Consider the following 21,892-nt stretch of genomic DNA (forward strand, 5'->3'; position numbering starts at 1 on the left):
CCAGCTGGATCAGGACCTCTGGATAAGTGAGACAATTCAATAGCTTGAAATATTTGGGAGGCATCCAGGCTGTGGGACTGGGACCTGTCCTTAGTGCATGAGCTGGCTGTTTGGAACCTTGGGCTTACAGGGGGACGCTTTGCTCAGCCTGGAAGGAGGGTACTGGAGCTGCCTGTACTGAATCTACCAAGTTTAAATGAATCCCCAGGGGAGTCTTGGCCCTGGAGGAGATGAGAATGGAGGGGAGGGGTTGGGGGAGGATGGGGGCGGGGGCGGGAGCGGGGAGGACAGGGGAACCCATGGCTGATGTGTAAAATTAAAACACAAATACAACAAAAAAAAAAAAAAGAAAGAAAGAAAGAAAGAAACCAAGATTTCAATATATTTCCCTTTGGGAGAACACTGTATATGGAAACCAGAACAATTTCTATCCTTATTAAAGAACAAAGTATTTTGAAACTGGACCTTGGGTGGGTAGAGGATGTCTTGTTCATCAAATATTAAAACTGGAAAGAAAGCACAAGTTGCTGAATTCAGCAATTCATAAAATGAATTGAGAACGGCCTCTGGTGCTACTCTCTGGCAAGGGAACAAGTTCATCAGTAGAATGCCTGCTTGCCTGATTTTTCTTCCATCCAGTTGTTTGTTCGTGTTTCTTTTTGCATTTGTATCTTCAATGTTATATTAAAGGACTACTTCAAAAGAATGATGTAAGGTAAATACATTATATGTACCAAATAGAAAGTAAGTTTCTAAGGGATTAGGTAAAATTTTTTGAAGTCATGACACTATAATAAAAATGTAATCAGAATCAGAACCAAGATTTCTTCAGTTTCTATTTGCTGTATTTCTAATTTCATAATTCTATTCTGCTAAACCTTTAGGAACCCAGATTCTGATGCCATAATAGGACGTAAGGCCTTGAAAAAAAAGGGCAAGAAAGGGGTCATGAAAAGGACAAGAAGCATTACTGACACTCTGGATTGCATGTGCCATTGTTCAATCCTTTCTCTAGCTGTTTGAGTTTACTGTGAATTGTAAAGATAGTGGGAGCAATGTGGGAGGTTTTCTAATTTTTCTAGGTTACTAATCTAGATAATCTCTAACAGCATTATATAAATTTGGGAGTTGAATATGCTTTGTTGTTATAGTCCTATGGACAAGAAAGATTTATTTTAAGACTCTCTGGCATCAACCTACTGGTTATCAGAAAAGATTTCCCAGTTTGGAGAATAAATTCCTCCAGATCATTTCAAATATCCACTGGAGGGCAATATTGACCCTAATGGTGAACAACAGATTCAGATGAAGTAGATTTAGATCTAAATAAGAGATTTCACCATGATAAGTTGATACTTGAATCTTGACATTTTTCTTACATTTTAAGCAACACAAGTTTTCTTAGGAATTCTGAGGAAAACACTAGGAGATATAAGAATTATTTCAGTTATGAGAGCCAAGGCTTACTACAAATTGATAAACCTTCCATTACCATGGTCTACTCTAGGAACTGGTAGTTCTATCTAGACACAAGAGACAGATATGCAAGTCTTTTCTGCCATGTATCTGTAAGGCCACCAAGAGAAGTTGTCAAAGAGGCATGTCATACTGAACTAAAATATTAAGCATTTCTTTTGGCTGTCACACCACAAGATAGGCAGCCAAATCATAGGAAGCCTATTTTATCTCTTTGTCCTAAACCTTGGCCTTATACTTTTATCTCAGCCTGTATTGTGCAGCAGAAGGTGGAAATGTCATGGAAAATGGGTTGTTTGGCATAGTCAGTTACAGCATGCTCTGTAGCTTCTGTCTTGAATATGTCGCTTTACTTCCCAAATTCTGAGAGATCTGTACATGAGATTCTTGTACTGAAAATAAAAGGAAAGTGTTTATTGGCTAATTTGGTTATTATTGTTTGATTGTTTCCTTTATGTTGAGTAAGCACCTGCTGTTTACAAAAGAGCATAGCTCTTCCAACCCCCATATAATTCTGGTTAGTGCACCAAGCCCTGTGGTTGATGAAGTCCTGAAACATGACTCAATTTATTCAATCCAATTATTTTTATGATTCCTTTTGAAAATATTGTTCTGTAAACATTAGCAAAGAGAATTCTATTATGTTTGGATGTTTTCCTTTTAAAGATGCTTCAAAGTATCTCTTATTGTGTATATCTTTCTTGTTTAGCAGTACTGAAAGATGAGTCACAGCAGATGAAAAGTCCAAAGCTCTTGAAAGAGGTTCTTATGGCTTTCCTTTTTTTTTTCCCTTTGGAGACATGTTCTGGTATTGTATGAGCTAACTTCTATGTAGTGGAATGTGATCTTGAACTTCTGATCTTTCTTCCTTCACTTCCCAGAATTTGGAATTATATCCAAACACTACCACTCTATTTTTTCATGTTAGCATGTATCAAAGCCAGGGATTGATGCATGCCAGGCAAACACCCTACCCATTGAGCTACATCCCTAGTATCTCATAACTTCTCTTCTTTTATTAAAAACTACAAAATTCATGTCTATGGCCTTCACAAGTAAGTACCCATGCCTATGGAGCTAAAAAGTGATGTTAGGTACCTTCAAGCTGGAGTTATTGTGAGTTGCCTGATATAGGCATCAAAAACCAAACTCTGGTTTCAGTAAGAGCAGTAAGGAGATCTACAGATTATAGAAAATGTTTATCTTTTATGAAAGTTGTCAGAGAGACATATGACATAGGTATATAGTTTTTAAAATCTACAGTTAGGCCAGGTGGCAGTGGCACTCTGTAAGGCCAGCCTGGTCTACAGGCACCAAAACTACATAGAGAAACTCTGTCTTGAAAAACAAAAAACAAACAAACAAACAAACAAAAAACAACAATTGAAATAAGAAATAGAAAGTCCTTGGAACTTCAATGCGTAAATGATACACACATGAACACAGAGAATATGTTTAAACATGTACACCTTTCCTCAAAGACAAGAACAGCATCAGAGAAAAATGACATGAGTAGAAATAATGAGAAATGATAATGGAGGAGAACATCCAGAATCAAAGCCTTTGTCCTTTTACTTTTTTCAGATCCTAATGATGAATTACATTTTTCAATATAACCATGTAAAAACTACGTGTTTTTTTTTTCCAGTAAATGTGTAGAAATCTTCAACCCAGAATGAGGAAAACCAAACTGATAAAAAGAAAAAAAAATGGCTAAAAGGCATCCCATCAAATTTAGAGAGTAGTCAAGTGGTCAAGATTTCACGCACACAGTGTGAGAACTATTGAAATGGCACATGCACAGGATGAGGTTGGTCATATTTAGTGTCAATCCATAGTTGATGTCACCTGTTCAAGTCCATGATCCATCTAATATCACTTAGAAGATCAAAGGATCTTTTTCCTTCCACTTCAGGTTTTTTCAGTGGTTAAAAAAAATCCAGGTAACTTGGTTGTGTAATGAATAAAAACAAACAAAAACCAGACTGGTGAGATGCCTCACTGTAGTTTTGTTTTACTCTTTTACTGTTTTACTCTTTGCTGTACCACAAAATCTAATAGGTCTTTTAATAAAAAACCTGGAGCCAGATATTGAGGTAAATATGGAAAGATCAGAGAGACGGAGGAACAAGACACTGTCACACCTCATCCCCCCCCAACTCCACGAATCCTCAAACTTAACGCCTCTTGAGTCCTCAGCTGAAATGCTTCAGCCTAAAAGCTTTTGTTCCTGTCTCCTCATGCCTTATATACCTTTCTCCACCCAGCCATATTACTTCCTTTCTTGTGATGGGATTAAAGGCATGTGATTCCCGAGTACTAGGATTAAAGGTATGTGCCACCACTGCCTGACTCTGTTTTTCTCCTCTATTAATCTCATATAGTCCAGGGTGGCTTTGAACTCATGTGGATCCAGATTGATATAAGCCTCCCAAGTGTTAGGATTAAAGGTGTGTGCCACCACTGCCTGGCATCTATGTTTTTGTTGGTGGTGGTTTGTTTTTTGATTTTTCAAGACAGGGTTTCTCTGTGTAGCTTTGCACCTTTCCTGGAACTCACTCTGTAGCCCAGGCTGGCCTCAAACTCACAGAGATCTGTAGTGGGTAGCCATTCCAGTTTTGATCTGGAAGTTCCAACCCTCATTGAGGCTTCGGTAACTGTCACGCCTACAAGGCAGGGCCAAGAGAGGACCTGGAAGACCCGATATCCCGATGCTCCAGCTCTCTTGGTTCCTAGACCCTGAAGGCTGGAGGTAGAATGAGCAGAGTTCTCCAGAGAACACTGCCAGACTGTGCTACACCTTTCCCATACCCTGTTACCTATCCCTTCATTTGTAAGTTATCTCACAAAATAAACCTCCCTTTTAACTACATGCAGTGGCCTTAATAATTTCACCAATATTGATCCTCCTGGATCTGCCTCCTGAGTGCTGGGATTAAAGGCATGTGCCACCACCACCTGGCCTGGCATCTATGTCTAATCTACTAGCTTGTTCTGTTCTCTGATCTTCATACAAATTTTACTAGGGTATACAATATATCACCACACTTTGCTCTTTTGGGGGAGCCTGCCACCCAACTCCCCAATAAATACACAAGGAGACTCATTGGTTCTTATGAATACCTGGGCTTAGCTTGGCCTGTTTCTAGCCAGCTTTTCTTAGCTTAAATTATCCTGTCTTTCTTTTGCCTCTGGGCTTTTACCTTTCTCTATTTCTCTTGTCTGTTTTTATTTCTTATTCTGTGGCATGATATGTAACTGGGTGCCTGGCCCTTGGTGTCCTCTTCCTCCTGCTCCTTGATCTTTTCTTTGCGAATTTCTTCTATTTATTTTCTCTGTCTTCCAGCCCTGCCTATCCTTTCTCCTGCCTTGCTATTGGTCATTCAGCTCTTTATTAGACCAATCAGGTGTTTTAGACAGGCAAAACAGCACAGTTTCTCAGAGTTGAACAAATGCAACATAAAATAATTCAACATATTTTTGCATCATTAAACAAATATTCCATAGCATAAGCAAATGTAACACATCTTAAAATAATATTCCATAACAGTTTACTTTGTAAAGGCATCTACTGCCTAACCTGATGTTCTGATATCAAAACTCATGGCCTGCATGATGAAAAGAAGGAACCAACTTCCATGATTCCTCCTATGACATCCATGTATCCAACAAGACACATTCCTGCACACATACACATGCATGTACACACAGAGACAGAGAGAAAGAAAGACAGAAACAGAGAGAGACAGAAAGAGAATGAATAAATAAATAAAATGTTAAAATAAAACACCCTTTTAAGAACAGTACATTCCTGAACAGCTAAACTCACAGTCTACCTTTTTAGTGACTTGTTTCTGCATTGGTTTTACCTCATAGGTTGTAGCTCCTTGTTCTGTGAAGGAAGGAGTTTATCACTCTAGGTGCCTATCATCTGAGGCCCTGAATCTAGGTGCAAGAGTTAAATTTCTCCTTATATTACTCAATTAACTGTTGTGGGTCCATTTTTCAAGAAATATTTGCATCAAAAGAGATATACTTAACCCCTAAACATGGACAGCATCTGATGATGGGTGCTGGGCAGCATGAACTGACTAACATACATCTTGATAAATAGTTAGGTGAGCTTCTCAAAGGAAAAGAAGCTGTGTAGTCAATACCATCTATTATTTATTATTATTATTATTATTATTATTATTATTATTATTATTATATCTTCTAAATCATCTTCAATGGAAATAGATCCGATTAAGTGATGTAAATTGAGTGTTAATAATAAATAGGAAACAGTAAATATTCTTATGACCACCATTCAATTAAGATGAAATTCAAGAGGACCCACTAAAATGAAGAATTTTGTGTCCTTGTAAGTAATGGCTTGATTCTGAAATATCTTTCATAGTCATATGTTTTATATGCTTGGTCTCCAAGATGTGATGTTATTTCTAAAATTTTTATTTTATTTTTTATTTTCTTTATTAGTAGTGTAGTTATGCTAATGTGTGTATCCACAAAGATCAGAAGAGAGCATCAAACCTGGAACAGGAATTATATGCAGTTTTGAGCCTCCTAATGTGAGTGGTAGGAACTGAACTCCAGTCTTCTACAAGAGCAGGGAGTGCTCTTAACCATTGTGCAACCTTTCCAGCCCCAAGTGTAATATTTTGTACATGCCTATATTATACACTTTCCTCCCCACTGTAATCAATACTCTCCTCTCAAGTCTACTTCTATCTTATAATTTCCAAATTCTGCTTATTTGTATATTTATTTTGTTGGGGAGGTGTATACACATGTCACAGAGCACATGTGGAAGTCATAGAACAACTTTCAGCAGTCAGTTTTCTCCTTCAACCATGTAGTTTCCTGGTGGTTGAACTCAGGTCTTCAGGCATGTCAGGGAGCACCTTTCCTCACTAAGCCATCCTGAGTGATCCTTAAGGCTTTCTTATGTCAACCTTCAGAAGATGGGCCTGGACTAGCAGAAGTAGTTGATAACCAGAGGCAGGCCCTTAATGGTGATTATCTAGCCCCTACTTCCTGCCAGCACTTGTATTCCAGTCTCTTCTAGGCAAACAAGTTGTCAACCACAGGCTGAGGCTATTCCAATGTCAAGATTTCTGCCAGAAATCACTAAAATCCCATGAAAATCCAAATAGCCCTGTCCTCTCCTACAGTTTTTCTGTCAAATATTTTTGTCATAGCAACAATAGAAACTATATTTTAGTGGAATTCAGTAAGGTCTCTATTTCCATAAATTTTACCTTTTATTTCTAGAGTATTCATTATATACAAGGTGTCTCATTAAATAATCATTTATCTCATCAATTACTTATTACTTCCTCTTAACATGGTAGGGTTAATGTAACTATTCTCCTAAGATCACAGATACTGTTTGGAGAATAAGTAACTAATGCAGCTTAAAATAGTGTAGCTTGTACTGAAACAGTGGAAGAATAAAACAGTAATAAAGTTTAATGTGTTTTCTTCTTTGTGTCTGTATATCATAGACTAGTCTTACTATATAGCCCTATTGGCCTAGAACTCATTACTGAGACCAACCTGCCACTGTCACAGCTTCTACCACTTCCTCTACCTGTGAGGGGCTGTAATTAAAGGCATGTACCTCCATGCCTGTCCCTTAACATAATCACATCCTCTTGTATTCCAAAAATGTCTTGATTTAGACAATGAATTATATGAATGCCTTAATATTGTCTCCTACACACACACACACACACACACACACACACACACACACACACTCTATATGAGTTAATGTGATTCTGTGTGATATTTTTAAGGGTGTATTCATTTTTTTTTGTGTATTTGTGTGTGCCTGAGTGTATATGCATGCACATATGTGCAGTGTCAGTGAAGGTTCAAAAAGAGCATTAGTTCACCCAGAACTGGAGTAACAGGTAGTCGTGAGCTGTCTCATGGATGTTGGAACTGAACCCAGGTCTTTTGCAAGAGCAGTAAATACTTTTACCCACTGAGCCATCTATCCATTAAGAGGTATGAAACTTTATACATGCCTATACTATATATTCATCATATCCAACCATCCTCCTCACATTCTCATGCCCCACTGCAATGGGTGCTGTTTGGGTGCCTATTCCTGTCTCAGTTTTTACATAGGATAGGGAATTCACTTTTCCTTTTTGGACTGAATGTATTTTTCTTGATGTAATTTCCTCCATGTTTATCCTTTGTCATTTTATATTACTCCATGACTCTATATACCTAGTTAATACTTGCTTGAGTATTGAGTATATTGCATTTTTTTCATGTGCTGGTGCCTATCAGCACATAGGCACGAAGGCTGTGACTATAAGAAGAACCATAATAAGCACAGATGTATGGGGGTTTGCTTTGTACATTCTCTTCATTTCCTTTGGAAATACAGACAGGAATCAGACAGCTGGATCATGTTGTAATTTTATTTTCAGTTCTGAGGAGAAGCTTTGCACAGTTCTCTACAGTGGCCAGACTTATTTATATTCCCACCAGTTGCAGTGTAAGGGTTTTTTGTTGTTATTATTTCTTCATTTCTACATTCCAACCTGGGGATTTGTGTTTTGGTTTTGTCTATTCACTTTTAGTTTATGTTTGCTTATTCTCTTTTGATACTAACCATTCTAACTAGGAGGAGATATACATCATTTATTTTTTATTTTAATTTCCCTAGTAAGTGATGGCATTGAGCATAATGTTTCATATATTTATTTACTGATTCCTTATATCAGTTTTTTTAGTTTTTTTTGGGTTTTTTTTTTTTCTGGCCCACTAGCTAGGTCCCAAATAACCACACCAAGACTCACTATTAATTTTAAATGTGGCCAATAGCTCAAGCTTCTTAGTAGCTAATTTTTACATTTGTAAAGTAACCCACATTTCTTATCTATACTCTACCACCAAATTTGGTACCTTTTCTCAGTATGGGAAGTTCATCTCTTTCTCTCTGTGCCTCCTTGTGATTCTTTGACTTTGTGCTTCTTTTTCCCTGTTTTCTCTCTGCCCCCAAATCCTGCCTAGCTATTGGCCAATCAGTTCTTTATTAACAATGACAGCAAAACATATATTACAGCGTACAAAAGCATATTCCACAGCATTTCCCCCTTTTTGTCTAATTAAAAAGGAAGATTTAAACTTTTTGTAGTACAAATATATATAACAAAACAGTTATCAATTAAGGTTTACAGTTATAATATCCAGTCCATTCATACTTGATAATTTGAAAAAAAAACATATTTTATTATCTATATTATCTTTGTGAGTTTAAGTTCTTATACCTAATTTACCTTTTATCATAACTAGGTAAAACTCTAAGTCTAATTATTTAGTCTTAAACTCTATCAAAGACCAAAGAAGTGTGTAATATTACCTAAACACAGGGACATCTCACTGCCTGGACACTCACCCAAAGTTCGACTGTAATGTTGGGGCATCAATCTTTGGTCTACAGGCCTAGTATTACTGACAGACATTTCTGTGAAGCAGAAATTTTGAAGGATGATCCTGCCTTGTCTTGGCAAAGCTCAGCAGTCACTTTCTTTTGTGGCCTGCTTGTCCATTTTGAACAGTATACTGTCAGCAGTCAGGACAAGGACAGTTTCTTGCTCAGTGGCTAATATTTGCTACAACATAAGCAAACTGCATATGGTGTTTCTTCAGTGCCCATCATCTTCTCTGAAGTAGATTGGTGCTGACAGGAGCAGACATGTCTCATTGTAATAAAAACCTTATATCATATTCTGTAGATCTCTGAAGTGTCTGAAGACTACCTGTCTATCTAAAATATATCCCTGTTTGACATTGAAACATACCTAATATGACTAAAAACTTGATTGTAATAGGTAGTTAACTACTAGCATTCATTTATTTATTGTACATTACATTTTTAAATGAGCTACATAAACACAATACCCCAAACAAGAGTAAAAACATGCATAAAGTATAACAAAGTTAACTTTATATTTGTATCAATAAACCAAAAATCCATACTAATATAAAATGTTTTTAGATAAATAGTTGTTTTTAGGATTAAAGGAGATTCAATAATGTACCCTTTTATCTCATCAGTTCTGTATCAAATCATTTTTTTCCTTTAGAAAGAAATCTTTAAATTTAACTTTCTTGTTCAGCTTTTTTCTGACTATGACCAATAACAACTGGTAACCAACCCCCTTAACCAATGACAAACATCAATAACCATTGAATAATCAAAACTCACCAATACCCCAACTATTGGGAATATGGGAATCATTCTTTAGATTACTTTTTGTTGTTTGAGGACACTGGTACCTTTGGAGAAACCTTGGAAAAATCAGAATAATTATTAAGTCTTACCTGGAATAGTTTGTGAGGTTCAGCTAACAACCTTGAAACTGTTCTTGATGCAGTATTCTGAGGAGACTGCAACAGAGGTATTTTGAGATGCTAAATCACCTGAGCCATCTATTTTCAGTGGTTTGTAGTCTCCTTGTATTAAAAATACATAAACTTTTAAAGGTAATATCAATGTTTATATTAATATAAGTATAAACTCTGTTGTACACAACTTAGCCAAAGACTTTTTTTTGTTTTATGTTTGAGCAGATAAAACACTTATTATGTGTTGTACAGCTTCTCTGGGTTTATTTATTTATGTCTGAAACAAAGATTGTCAGGGGTTCTTCCCCAATCAAATATCAACTTGGAATGAATACACAGCATCTTATTTCCTGTGGAAATAAAAGCATAACCTCTTCTCCATCTTTTGACATCCATTTTGAAGTCAAGCCATTTTTAAAATATATAGGTTTGTTTAATCCAGCAGTATCCATAATCCAATGTCTCCTTCCTTCATCAGCAATAGAAAATTCAAAGACAACAAAATAACATACAGGATCCAGACTCATCATGTATTTTCCATCATTCCATGGCTTTTCCCCCTTATATTATTTCATTAAAGACTTTATTATTTTTAAACTATTTTTTCTATGACTGTCTGTACCATTTATCTTTTCTCTTCCAAGCCTATGTTTGCTTTTAAACAAATTGTAATCTGTTTAGAGTTTATTCCACCATCTGGATCTGTCTTTACTGCATATCTGTAATTTTTCTGTCTGCATGAACAAAAATTAAACCTGTCATTTGGCTTAGTTCATGACATGATTGGGGGTCACACTTGGGCAGTGACTGTGCTGGTGACCCAAACCACAGATAGCAACTGGGAGATAAATCTTTGTATCATGGTCAGCATGAGAGACATGAGACTAGGAAGCCATCCATGTTTGTCTCCATTTCTTGTGTGTTTAGATACTTTATTTAGCCTGGTCTGATAAGACACCTGATGGCTTGGGAATTGAACCTGGGTTCTCTGGAGCATCAGTCAGTGATCTTAACCCCTGAGCACTCTTGCTTGGAAACCTCTCAGAGTATTCTCAGGTCTTATATGGATGTGGGTTCCACATGTTAGGTGCCATAGGTAAGCAGACTTTCTGTCCCATCAACTAGTTCTTAAATGACCACATTGAGGCTTATTGTTAATTATAAATGCTCAGCCAAAAGCTCAGGCTTGTACTAATTAACTTTTACATTTTAAATTAACTTATTCTTATCTACACTCTAACACATGGTTTGCCCATTTTTAAGAGGATTATATTCTTTTGTTTGTGGCTAGATTTTGAGTTCCTATATAGTTTGCATATAAGCCCTCTGTCAAATGAATTCCTTGATGTACCAGAGTTCTTGGGTTATACATAATCTCTTTTGTCAAATTTTGTTTGTATAGCTGAGATTTTTGGGATTCTACTCAGAAAATCATTACATATACTAATATGTTCGCATATTTTTCCAGTTCTAGTAGTCTCAGAGTATCAGATCTTAAAGGAACTTATCCATTTCAAGTTGATGTCAAGGGTAAGACCCAGCTGCAGTATCAGTCTTCTTCATGTGGCTATCCAATTCCACTTGTACCATTTCTGAAAGCAGCTGACTTTTCTGCAGTGTGCATTCTTGGCTCTGTTGCTGAGAATCAATTGGTTGTAGAAGCATGGTTTTACTTTGGGTACTCTCTTCTGTTATAGTCAACAGTGTATCTGTTTTGTATGCCAAACATTCTGCTGGTTTTATTACTGTATCTCTGTAGTATTCTTGACATGAAGCATTATGATGTCTCCAGTTGTACTTTTTGTATTTCCTGGTAAATTAATAAGTCTATGTTTTCTAGTTCTTTGAAAACAATCATTGGCATTTTGATGGCAACTGAATTGTATAGACTCTAAGGTAGCATAAATATTTTCACATTTTTTCCTATCTATGAACATGTGCTATCTTTCCCTATTATAGGGTTTTTTCATAATCTTTAATAATAGTTTTATAATTTACACTTGTGAGGTCTTTTATTTCTTTGTATGTTTCATTCTTACTTACCAGTTCTTAAAGGCATTTGATGGTGTTTTTTGATTTTGTGTATACAGAATCATGCCACCTATGAATGGATAATTTAACTTCTTTCTCTGTTGATGTGCTTTTCATTTCTTCTTGTCTAATTCTAGTAGTATGCTGAATAATTGTGAAAATAATTATCACCCTATTGTCCTGATTTTAGAGGAAATGCTTCCACCACCACCTCCCAATTCAGCAATGTGTGTGTGTGTGTGTGTGTGTGTGTGTGTGTGTGTGTGTGTATCATAAACAAAATTTTCAGTTTGTGAAAAAGAGCTGGCAGTGTATAGAAAAGGCATAGAATATTGCAACATTCTGACATTCTCTATATTCAATTTTCCCTGTCACTGTCTTCATGTATTAACTTGTCATAGTCAATGAAATATAGCTAACGAATTACCACTAAAGGAAGCACTATTAAACGTATTAAATGCTTAAATATTATTTTTAAATTAATGTCTTCCTAACAAAAGAGTTCATGTAGAAAGTCACACTATATTTGGTTATCCTTCATAAGTTCTCTTGAGCTGGTATTTATTAGGCTTTCTTTGTTTTTAGAGACATGGACACTTTTGAGTAATAGTGACCTGATATTCTATGGAATGTCATTTAATTGCATTGCTCTTAGTTAAAATTAGGTTATGAGTCTTTGAGAAGATACCCACAATATTAAGTATTATTCTTGGTAGAGGTTCCATTATGTAGCACAGGAACACTTGTGCAGGTCAGAGGACAATTTTTAGGAGTCTATTCTCTCTTTCCACTCTGTGGGTTCTGGGGATCAAACTCAGGTTGTCAGGATTGGCAGCAAGTGCCTTTACCTGCTAAGGCATCTTGACAGTCTGAAGCAATAAAATCAGGTGGGATTTTATATTCAAAATTTTAAGGTCCATTTTTCATGTGTGTTTTGGAGTGTGTATTGTGTACACATGTGTAACTCGAGGCTTTTCTCTGTCCCACCCAGTCCCACAGCTGCTTTTAAATAATCACTTACAGGCTTAATATTAATGACAGAATGCATGGCCAATGGGTCAGTCTTGTGATTAGCTAGTTCCTACATTTAAATTAACCCATTTCTATTAATCTATGCATCACCATGTGGCCCATGGCTTACTGGTTCTCTGACATCTTGTTCCTTGGGTGGCTGGATCACATCTGCCCCACTCGACCCTCCTTCTCCCTGTATCTCCATTTGGCTTTCCCACCCAGCCTTGTTCTAACTGGCTATAAGTCAAAATGGTTTTATTTATCAACCAATGAGAGCAACACATATTTACAGCATACAGAAAGACCATACCACAGCACACATGCTCACTTTTATTCATGCATATGTATATTCAGGTAGATATGCATGTCTACACGCATATCTACTTTTGTCTATGTAGATTCTCTATCAGTACTGGAGTTACTGCTGCACACACCATTCTTTAATTTTTACAAGAAATCTGAACATGTCTGCACAACAAGTACTTTAGTGAATGAGCCTTGGCCCTAACCCTGCAAGATCGGCTCATTTTGTTCAGATTCACTGAAGTTTGGGACATGTTGTTATAGTGCAACCCTCCTGGGATTTTTCTCTGTATTGAGAGAGGTTTATAAATCAGTTTTTTATCAATATTTTCTTAATAGTGTCAGTTACAACATTAGTCACAGTATAATTTATTGGAAAACACTATTTTACAAGAAGCAAAACAAATCTAAGTAAGAGATTGAGGAGACCTGATACAACTTTATACCTTACCAGTGATTATAATGATGACAGGAGTTAGGACTCAGATGTTAAGAATCAAAGGGAAAATATACTATAGATGACAGAGTGCATTTTATTTGAAAGTTGGGGGCAGAAGAGGTGATTCAGTGCCTACCAAGCACATTGGCAGCTCACGTTCATGTACAACTCCATCACCAGGAGATCCACTTCCTGCCTCTGTGGACATCCGCAAGCCTGTGATGAATCTTACCCTCAAACACAAACATCAACAAACATTAAAAAAAATAACTTAAAAACGTGAGTTGACTCATTTATTAAGATTTCATTTTCTAAATCTTCTTTTTTATTATGCTTTATTTTTGAGGTGCAATTTAATTATATAAAAATGCATTTAGGTTAAGTACATAGATTAATGTGTTTATAGGTAGATAAACTAAACCTGAAACTTTGCATAGCAAGAATAACCACAGTCAAAATGTATAAAATTTATATCACCTGAAAATGTATCATGAACCCCTGTTCTCTAGATCCATTACCTACACCTAAAGCTGCATTGATCAGCTTTCCATGTATGTTAATTGACTAGGATGTCCAGTAGAGAATATTTTTGATATTTGCCTATGTCCCTGTGTACTTCCATGTAGATTAGTGTTTTTGGGGATTTGCTGTATCAGTGTCTTGTGTTGCTGTTAGCTCCTTATCCAAAACATCCCTCCTGGAAGAGATAGGAAGGTTTATAAAGTGCATGAAATTCACAAGAAATTCACAAACCTTGGGAGCTCGAAAAACTTAGGAGACTGTGGGCCTCTCCCCAGGTTTATAAACAGTTACTGAGGAAAGCACCGTCTTCTGTGATGTGACTGCCTGCAAAGTGTGCAAGGAACTTCAGTAACACAGTTTTTGTGAGTAGTCACTCCTGCCAGGATAGGCTTTTATGTCATATAGCTGCCTTTCAGTCACCTGTGCTCCTGTAGGCAACCCCAGAATATACTGACTCTTCGAGCTGGGTGTGGGTGGAACCGCTTCTTCATTTTCTTGTTGCCCCCTGAACACAAATAGATTCCCCAGGGCTGGAGATGTCGGCCATCAGAGCAATGCCTGCTCTCACAGAGGACCTAAATTCAGTTTTCAGAATGCACATGGTGACTCACAACTGTTTGCAAACTCAATCCCAAGAAGATCCGCTGCATTCTTCTGACCTCTGAGGGCACTCATTTTGTTAAAAGAGAAACATGATTTCCAATTAAAATTTAACAACGATTCGCTCATTTTCCTTTTTATTCACCCCCTCCCAGTTCCTCCCAGATCCATATTCCCTTCCTTACTCACACGACCTGCATCTGTTTTTCTTTTTCATCCATCACCTCCGATTTGTGCTTCCCACAAATTCTTGAATAAATGACCTTGTCCACTGCAGAGTGATGGCTGACTTAGAAGGGGCTTTATTCTTAAAAAACACTGCTGTCCCTGTTCTAGCACCATCAGTTGCCAATAGCCCCTCGGGAGAGAACTTCATCCTACTTCCCTGCTCCACACTGTGATTTGGCCTGGCTTAAGCTTGAACAGGTCTTAGGTGTGTTGCGGTACCTCTGTGAGTTTATATGTGCAGCTGCCTTATTGCATCTGGGAGGCATTGTTTCTTTGTAGTCACCCGGCACCTTGTTCTTACATTCTTTCCACCCACTCTATCATGATGATTCCTGAGCCTTTGGGAATAGAGGATATAGTATATACATGCCTCTTTTCATTGCTGAGCATTCTATAGTCTCTTATTTTCTTCACATGGACTAATTGTGGGTATCTGTATTTGATTTATTTAACTGCTTAATTGTATGGCTAGCTCTATATATTTATGATATAGAATAGCATTGACAGAAGGCTATTGATAGATATGTGTCGAATTGCATGGCAGGTGAATGAATACTTTTAAAATAAATCAATAGAGATGTCTACAGTGGTCATGCCATTTCATATTCTGTTGATTAATGTATAAAAGTACTGATTCTTGCAATCCTGGCCAACACGTGCAGTGTTGAACAGTTTTGTTTTAATTATTCTAAAGGTTGGTGATATTTCATTGTAGTATGAATTCAATTATTTATGGTAAATAATATTTACCATCTTCTCATATACCTGTTTCATGTATATATATCTTCTTTGGTAGGTAGATATATTCCTATTCTCAATGTGTGTATATGCATGAATTATAAAGTAATTTGTTCAGAAGATCATCAGATTACATGTAATATTAATTTCTTTACATTGCTGCTCTTGTCTATTTCATGTATTGAAAAGGCTTGTAAAAAATTGATACTTCCCCATTAAATATTTGATTATATCATCTGGATCTAGAATTTTCCCCCAGGGAAGTATTTTTAAAAACATATTATTTCATATATCTTATTTTAAACAGCTTTATTGAGATACATTTTAGTTATGAAAACCATCCATTTCAAGTGTACAGTTTAATAATTTCTACTAACTTTACGAAGTTGTGCAGCCATTACCATAAATCAGTTTTAGAATGTTTCTGTACCTTTAATAAGATCTCCTGTGCCCTTTTCCAGTTAATTTCTACTCCCACCACTTGCCAGAGGCAACATTTTGAAAGCTTATGGTTATAAAATAAACGTGAGAGACATAAATCTCTTTCAGAGTTTTCCTTTTCTTTCTAAGTCAGTTTTGGTAAAGTGAGACATTCAGTAAATTTGTACATTTCCTTCTGTTATTCCTTTTTGGACATGAAATCATTCACATTATTTTTTAATGTCTAAGGTCAAGACATGGACTTTCCCTTTACACTGGCAATCTCTGTCCCCCCGCCCCCCCCCCTGCCACTCATCTCCTGTTGTTCTTCATCTGTACAGCCACAGAGTTAATTTTACAGACCAGCTTCTGGCATTTCTGATTTTCTCGCTACACTTTTTTTTTCTTTTTTTTTTTTCTCTTGGAGTGTCACTCATTTTTAAAAAATCTTTCTATGTTTTAATGTACAGTCTAGGTGATTGACTTTAAATTAGTTTCTGATGTCAGGATTTAGCTGTCAATATCTCCTTAAGATCTGTTACTCACATTCCACAAATTTAGAAAACATGTTTTTGTCTTCAGTCCTATAAAATATTTTCTTCTTTGTACTTCTTTTGTATGGCTCTTAGGTTTGGGGAGGGTTGTGCTGTTTCATTTTAAATACAGGTTCATTTTCTAGGTAATACTTTTGTTGATTTTACTTTAATTCTTTAATTTCATTACTGTCAGAATAAGTTTCATCCTTTAAAATGTATTAAGATGTGTTTTAGAGAGTAATATGGCGGGAGGGGCTGTTGTGTTTTAATTGGTGCTCTAGGAAACTTCAAGATCATTTCCCTCACAATGTACACTGCTGCTACATGAATACTTTGGATTAAGGATACTGTATTTCCTGTTGTTTTCATTTTTAGGCATTCATTTGTTTAGTTTGTAAAAGTATTTTCAACTATCTCACCACACACTTTAAAGTTGTTGAAACTTTGAGGAAATTGTTAATTACATCATTTATCAAATAGTCATATGTGTAGAAGTCAGAGGACAAGATGGAGCAGTAAAAATTTCTCCTTCCACTATAGGGGTCCCTAATGCAGAATCCAGGTCCAGATGCTTGGAGACAAGCACTTTTCCCAGCTGAGTGACCTCACTTTCCCATAAAATGGTCAGGTTTTAAAATATATTTTGTATTAGTTCCCTATCGCTATGTTTGAAAAACCAAAAGATTTAGTGGCATAAGCCAACAATAATTTACCTTACTGTTCTGCACATCAAGTGCAGTGTAATCAGGTCCACAGATTCCCTTCTTAGTATCACAAGGTTGAAAGATCAGCTAGCAACCCATTATCTGAAGGCTTTCAGGGAAGAATCTGCTTCCAGCCTTCTCTAGATTGTTAGTAGATGTTGGCTCCTTGAAAAGGTAGGAGTGATGTCCCTGCCACCATTCTGGCCACCTTCCAAAAGATACATAGTGTCTCGGCACACTCTCAGGTCCTTGCATATGTGCCTCTATCTTAAAAGGAAAGAGTGTCATTTGAGTGAAATCCCCTCTCATGCTTGCAACCTCTGATGTTTTTCTTTTGAAACCAAAAAGTCTTTTAAAGTACTTATGTGGTATCAATAAACTCACTGGATAATCTATCTTTGGGTCAATTGATTAACGTTTTATTTAATTGCATCTGCAAAAAACTTTCCTCCATATAATTTCAAAAGTCATTGAAGAAATTTCAGCAGTCTGTTTAACTTGCTATTTATTGCACTTGTGGGCTATTCCAAGATGATAATTTTAAAATCTGTTGTATTAACTGGGTATTTTCTCCTATTTTATAAATGTCCTCATACTATTTATTGGATACTGAATAGCATAAATCTATCACAGGAAAGTGGCTGCATTTTACTGCCCACTAAAGGCCATTGAACTTGGGGATAATGGTGTAGAAATGTTTGTAGAGGACTTGCCCAGATTCAAAAGCCCTGGATTTATCCCCAGCACTGCAAGAAACCAGACATGGTAGATGACGGTATTTGGGAGATGAGAGACAGAACAATCAGAAGGTCAGTAAGGCCATATTCAGCCATACATAGATGAGCATAATACACTGAATCTTAAGCCTCTTTAAAGACTTATCACATATACTTAGTGCTTACTATATTTTCATTTTATCCTCCCTAAAATGATCACTTGGTGCTTACCATTATTTTCTCAAGGTCAGTAGTCATATGGAGAGAAGGCCACTGCACTCTATTATCACCAAGTTATAGATTAAATAATTCATTCTCACAGAAATCTAATAAGCAGTATCTTCTTATACATTTAATTATCTGCTTATCTTTAAGCTCTACCTGTCCAAATTAGCACCCCTGATTATGAGAGAACAAACTCAAACTAGCTTTTCAAAAGAATGGGACAGCCAAAGGTGGTGAAGTGTGTCTATAATTGCATCACTTAGAAAGCAGAAGAAGGAGGATCAGGAGTTCAATGTTGTTGCCACCAACACAGCAAGCTCAAGGCAACTTTGAGATACATTAAGCCCTACATCAAACTTAACAACAAAAGAGATGGAAGTAAGTGAGTAGGAAGATGGAAAGCTCAGTGGTAAATGGAGCTAGGCCTGTGGCTGAACTCAGCATCTCCTATGACCTTGATGGGGCTCTACCTTTTTTCCACACCTTAATCTTCTTCCCTTTGTGGTTTCAGTTAATTCTCTGACATTTTTTGTCCATATTATAGAAATGGCAGCTCCTAGAAATCTTTGGCCTCTATCTTCATATATAAATAGCTAAGAGAACTGCCTCATTTGAGTTTCATTACATCAAAATCTAAGTTTCTCTCTTGTCCTAACTTATCAGCCTTACTCAGGGAAGGGGCTGAAGTAGATGTGTTTTCAAAGGAGTGGTTTTCAATGTTGTCAATGTGAGAGAAGTGACTTCCCATTTTCTACCAACTGCAGGGGACATTGAAAAGATTTGGGGAATGGGATGGGATATAAAAGTTTGCAGACTGGCTTGTCCAGAAACCAACACAGGTAAGAATTTTTGCTTGGCAAGTAACAAGTCATTTTGCTATCTGTTACACATCTACAGAAGGGTACATTTCTTGAAGGGCAACAAAATATTGTAGGGAAGGGGATGTTTAGCATTACTCAAAGAATCACATTTACAACTGATTTTCTCTAAATTCAACTCACACTCTCATCCAAAGGGCAGGTAAAAAATGTTCTCCTTCTACTGTGAAAGGAGAAAGGAATCAGATCATTGGAGTTTCCTTTGGTTCTAAAGTTAGATTCTGTTTGTGGTTTAAAAGCCTCTACACCCAGACTGGCACATGAGATTTGAGAGATGTAACAGGTAAAATCTGTGAATGAAGCACATTGGATAAGAGAGAGAGAGAGAGTGCCTGTGAAGCATCTTAAGGCCAGACAGAAAGCACAAAAGCTGCATGATAGAAACCTAAAGGCACAAAAGAAATGAAGCAATATCTGTTATGCTCTGCCCAGTCCATCTCCTTGTCAATAAAAACAATGATAGTAGAAACATAATATGTTAATTGTACATATGTTGAGAACTAAGTTGATACATTCTAGAAACATTTATTTTCATTTTGTTCATCTGAGTGTTTTACATGTGTGTATATATGTTCAATATGTGCCTGGTTCTCAGGAACTTCAGATAAAGTAATCTGAATTCATGGAATGAAGTTACAGATGGTTGTGAGTCACCATGTGTGTGCAGGGAACCTACCACAGATCCCCTTGAAGAGCAGGAAATGGTTTTAACTGCTGATCCATTCCTCTATAGGAACCACATGCACAAGATGCCCATACATACATTAAGGGAACACTCAAGTACATAAAATAAAAATAAACACTAAAAATGGAGCTGATCTAAAAAACAAAACTGAACAGCAGTAGCAACAACAAAAATAGTATGGAACTCATATAACTAAGTTATATAGTTTTTGTGAGGCCATGCATTAAGATGAACACTTAGACAGAATCAAGCCCATAGACACGCTTTATAATATATCATCACTTTGGCCAAAACTAGATTCTCCTCCTGCTAAATATGCCATTAGAAGGGTGGTTGTCCAAGTTCTACTTGAACTATTTCTATGCGGGAGATTTCAGTTTATCTACTCAATGCAAAAATAGAGTGCCTAATATGAAAGGTTGGATTCTCCACTGTAGTTAAATATAGAAAAATGAATGTGATGATGTGGGTTCTAAATGCATAGTGATTCTGCAGGTTTAGCATCACTTCTAGTTTTTCTGGTAACAGACTTCATGTTCTATGTGATTCAGGTATGCTAGTGTCTAGTTACAAAAAGGAGCTCAGTGTCTCTCATCTCCTTCAGGCAGTTTATGACAGTAGGCTCATTTATTGGTCTGAGAATGAGGTCTCAAATCTAGAAGAACCAATCTAAGCTTTCATGAAAGTTGATCAAGTGCCTCAAGGTTAGGTGAGGCTGTTTCAGTCTTCCAATTTTTTTCTAGACAAGAGTATTTCAAAGAATATTTATTATCAATTATATTCCAGAAACCATGCTTAGTGACTAAGGGCTAAACAAGTTATGTGTTCATATTTCTTCTCTGTTTATTTTTGTTTCTGGTTGCTTCTAGGTAAATGCAGCAGAGTAAGAGAATCAGTTTTGATTCACTCAACACATGAGCAATTCTTAGACACAGACACCATTGAGAACATTGTCCTTGATGAAGTGATAACTAACACCCCAGTTCATATCCTTAAGCATCTTACAAACACAATGGATGTACTACAAGGGATGTAATGCTGGCTGCTAGATGTTTGGAGAGAATGCAAAGAGAAAAGAGGGACATCTTAGGGTTACCACTGCTGTGATGAAACATGATGATCGGAAGCAAGCTGGAGAAATGTAGTTAGAGTTTTCCTGCCTGGCCCAGTCAGGACAAATCTCTCTCACCCGCCAGTCCCACAGTCGCTCAGACCCAACCAAGAAAGCACACAGAAACTTATATTGCTTACAAACTGTATGGCTGTGGCAGGCTTCTTGTTATCTACTTCTTCTATCTTAAATTAACCCATTTCTGTTTATCTATACTTTGCCACATGGCTTGTGGCTTACCAGTATCTTTACATGTTGCTTCTCATGGCGGCAGCTGGCGGTGTCTCTCCAGCCTTCTACTTCCCAGCCTTCTCCTCTTCCTTGTCCCGCCTATACTTCCTGCCTGGCCACTGGCCAATCAGAACTTTATTTACACAGAGCGATATCCACAGCACTTCCCCTTTTCTTTTATTTTTAAGGAAGGCTTTAACTTTTACATAGTACAATTACATATAACAAAACAATTATCTAGCAAGAATTACAGTTACAATATTAAAGAAGATATCCTAGCTATCTTATATTTATGAGTCTAAGGTTTTATATCTAACTTATCTTGTATCATAACTGAGGAAATTATAACTATCTAGTCTTCAGCCACATCAAAGACCTCAGAAGGATATAATATTACCTGAGAACCGGGAGAAGGATGTAAGCATTTTTCAGGAGTCTTGCAAGAGTAGACAGAGACAGCTGGCAGCCTGGACAGTCACCTAATGTTCCTTTGTAAAGTTGGGGCATCTGTCTTCAGCCCACAGGGCTAGAGTCTCTCGGTCACTTTTCTCAGTGTCCTGTAGAATGTCTGGCAGTTTCCTCTGTGAAGCAGGAACCTGAAGGACCATTTTGTCAAGCAAAGTTCAGTGGTCACCTTTCTATGGGTCCTGCATGTCCAGTTA

The sequence above is a fragment of the Onychomys torridus genome, chromosome 3 (assembly GCF_903995425.1).
Source record: "Onychomys torridus chromosome 3, mOncTor1.1, whole genome shotgun sequence".
In the NCBI taxonomy this organism is placed as follows: Eukaryota; Metazoa; Chordata; class Mammalia; order Rodentia; family Cricetidae; genus Onychomys; species Onychomys torridus.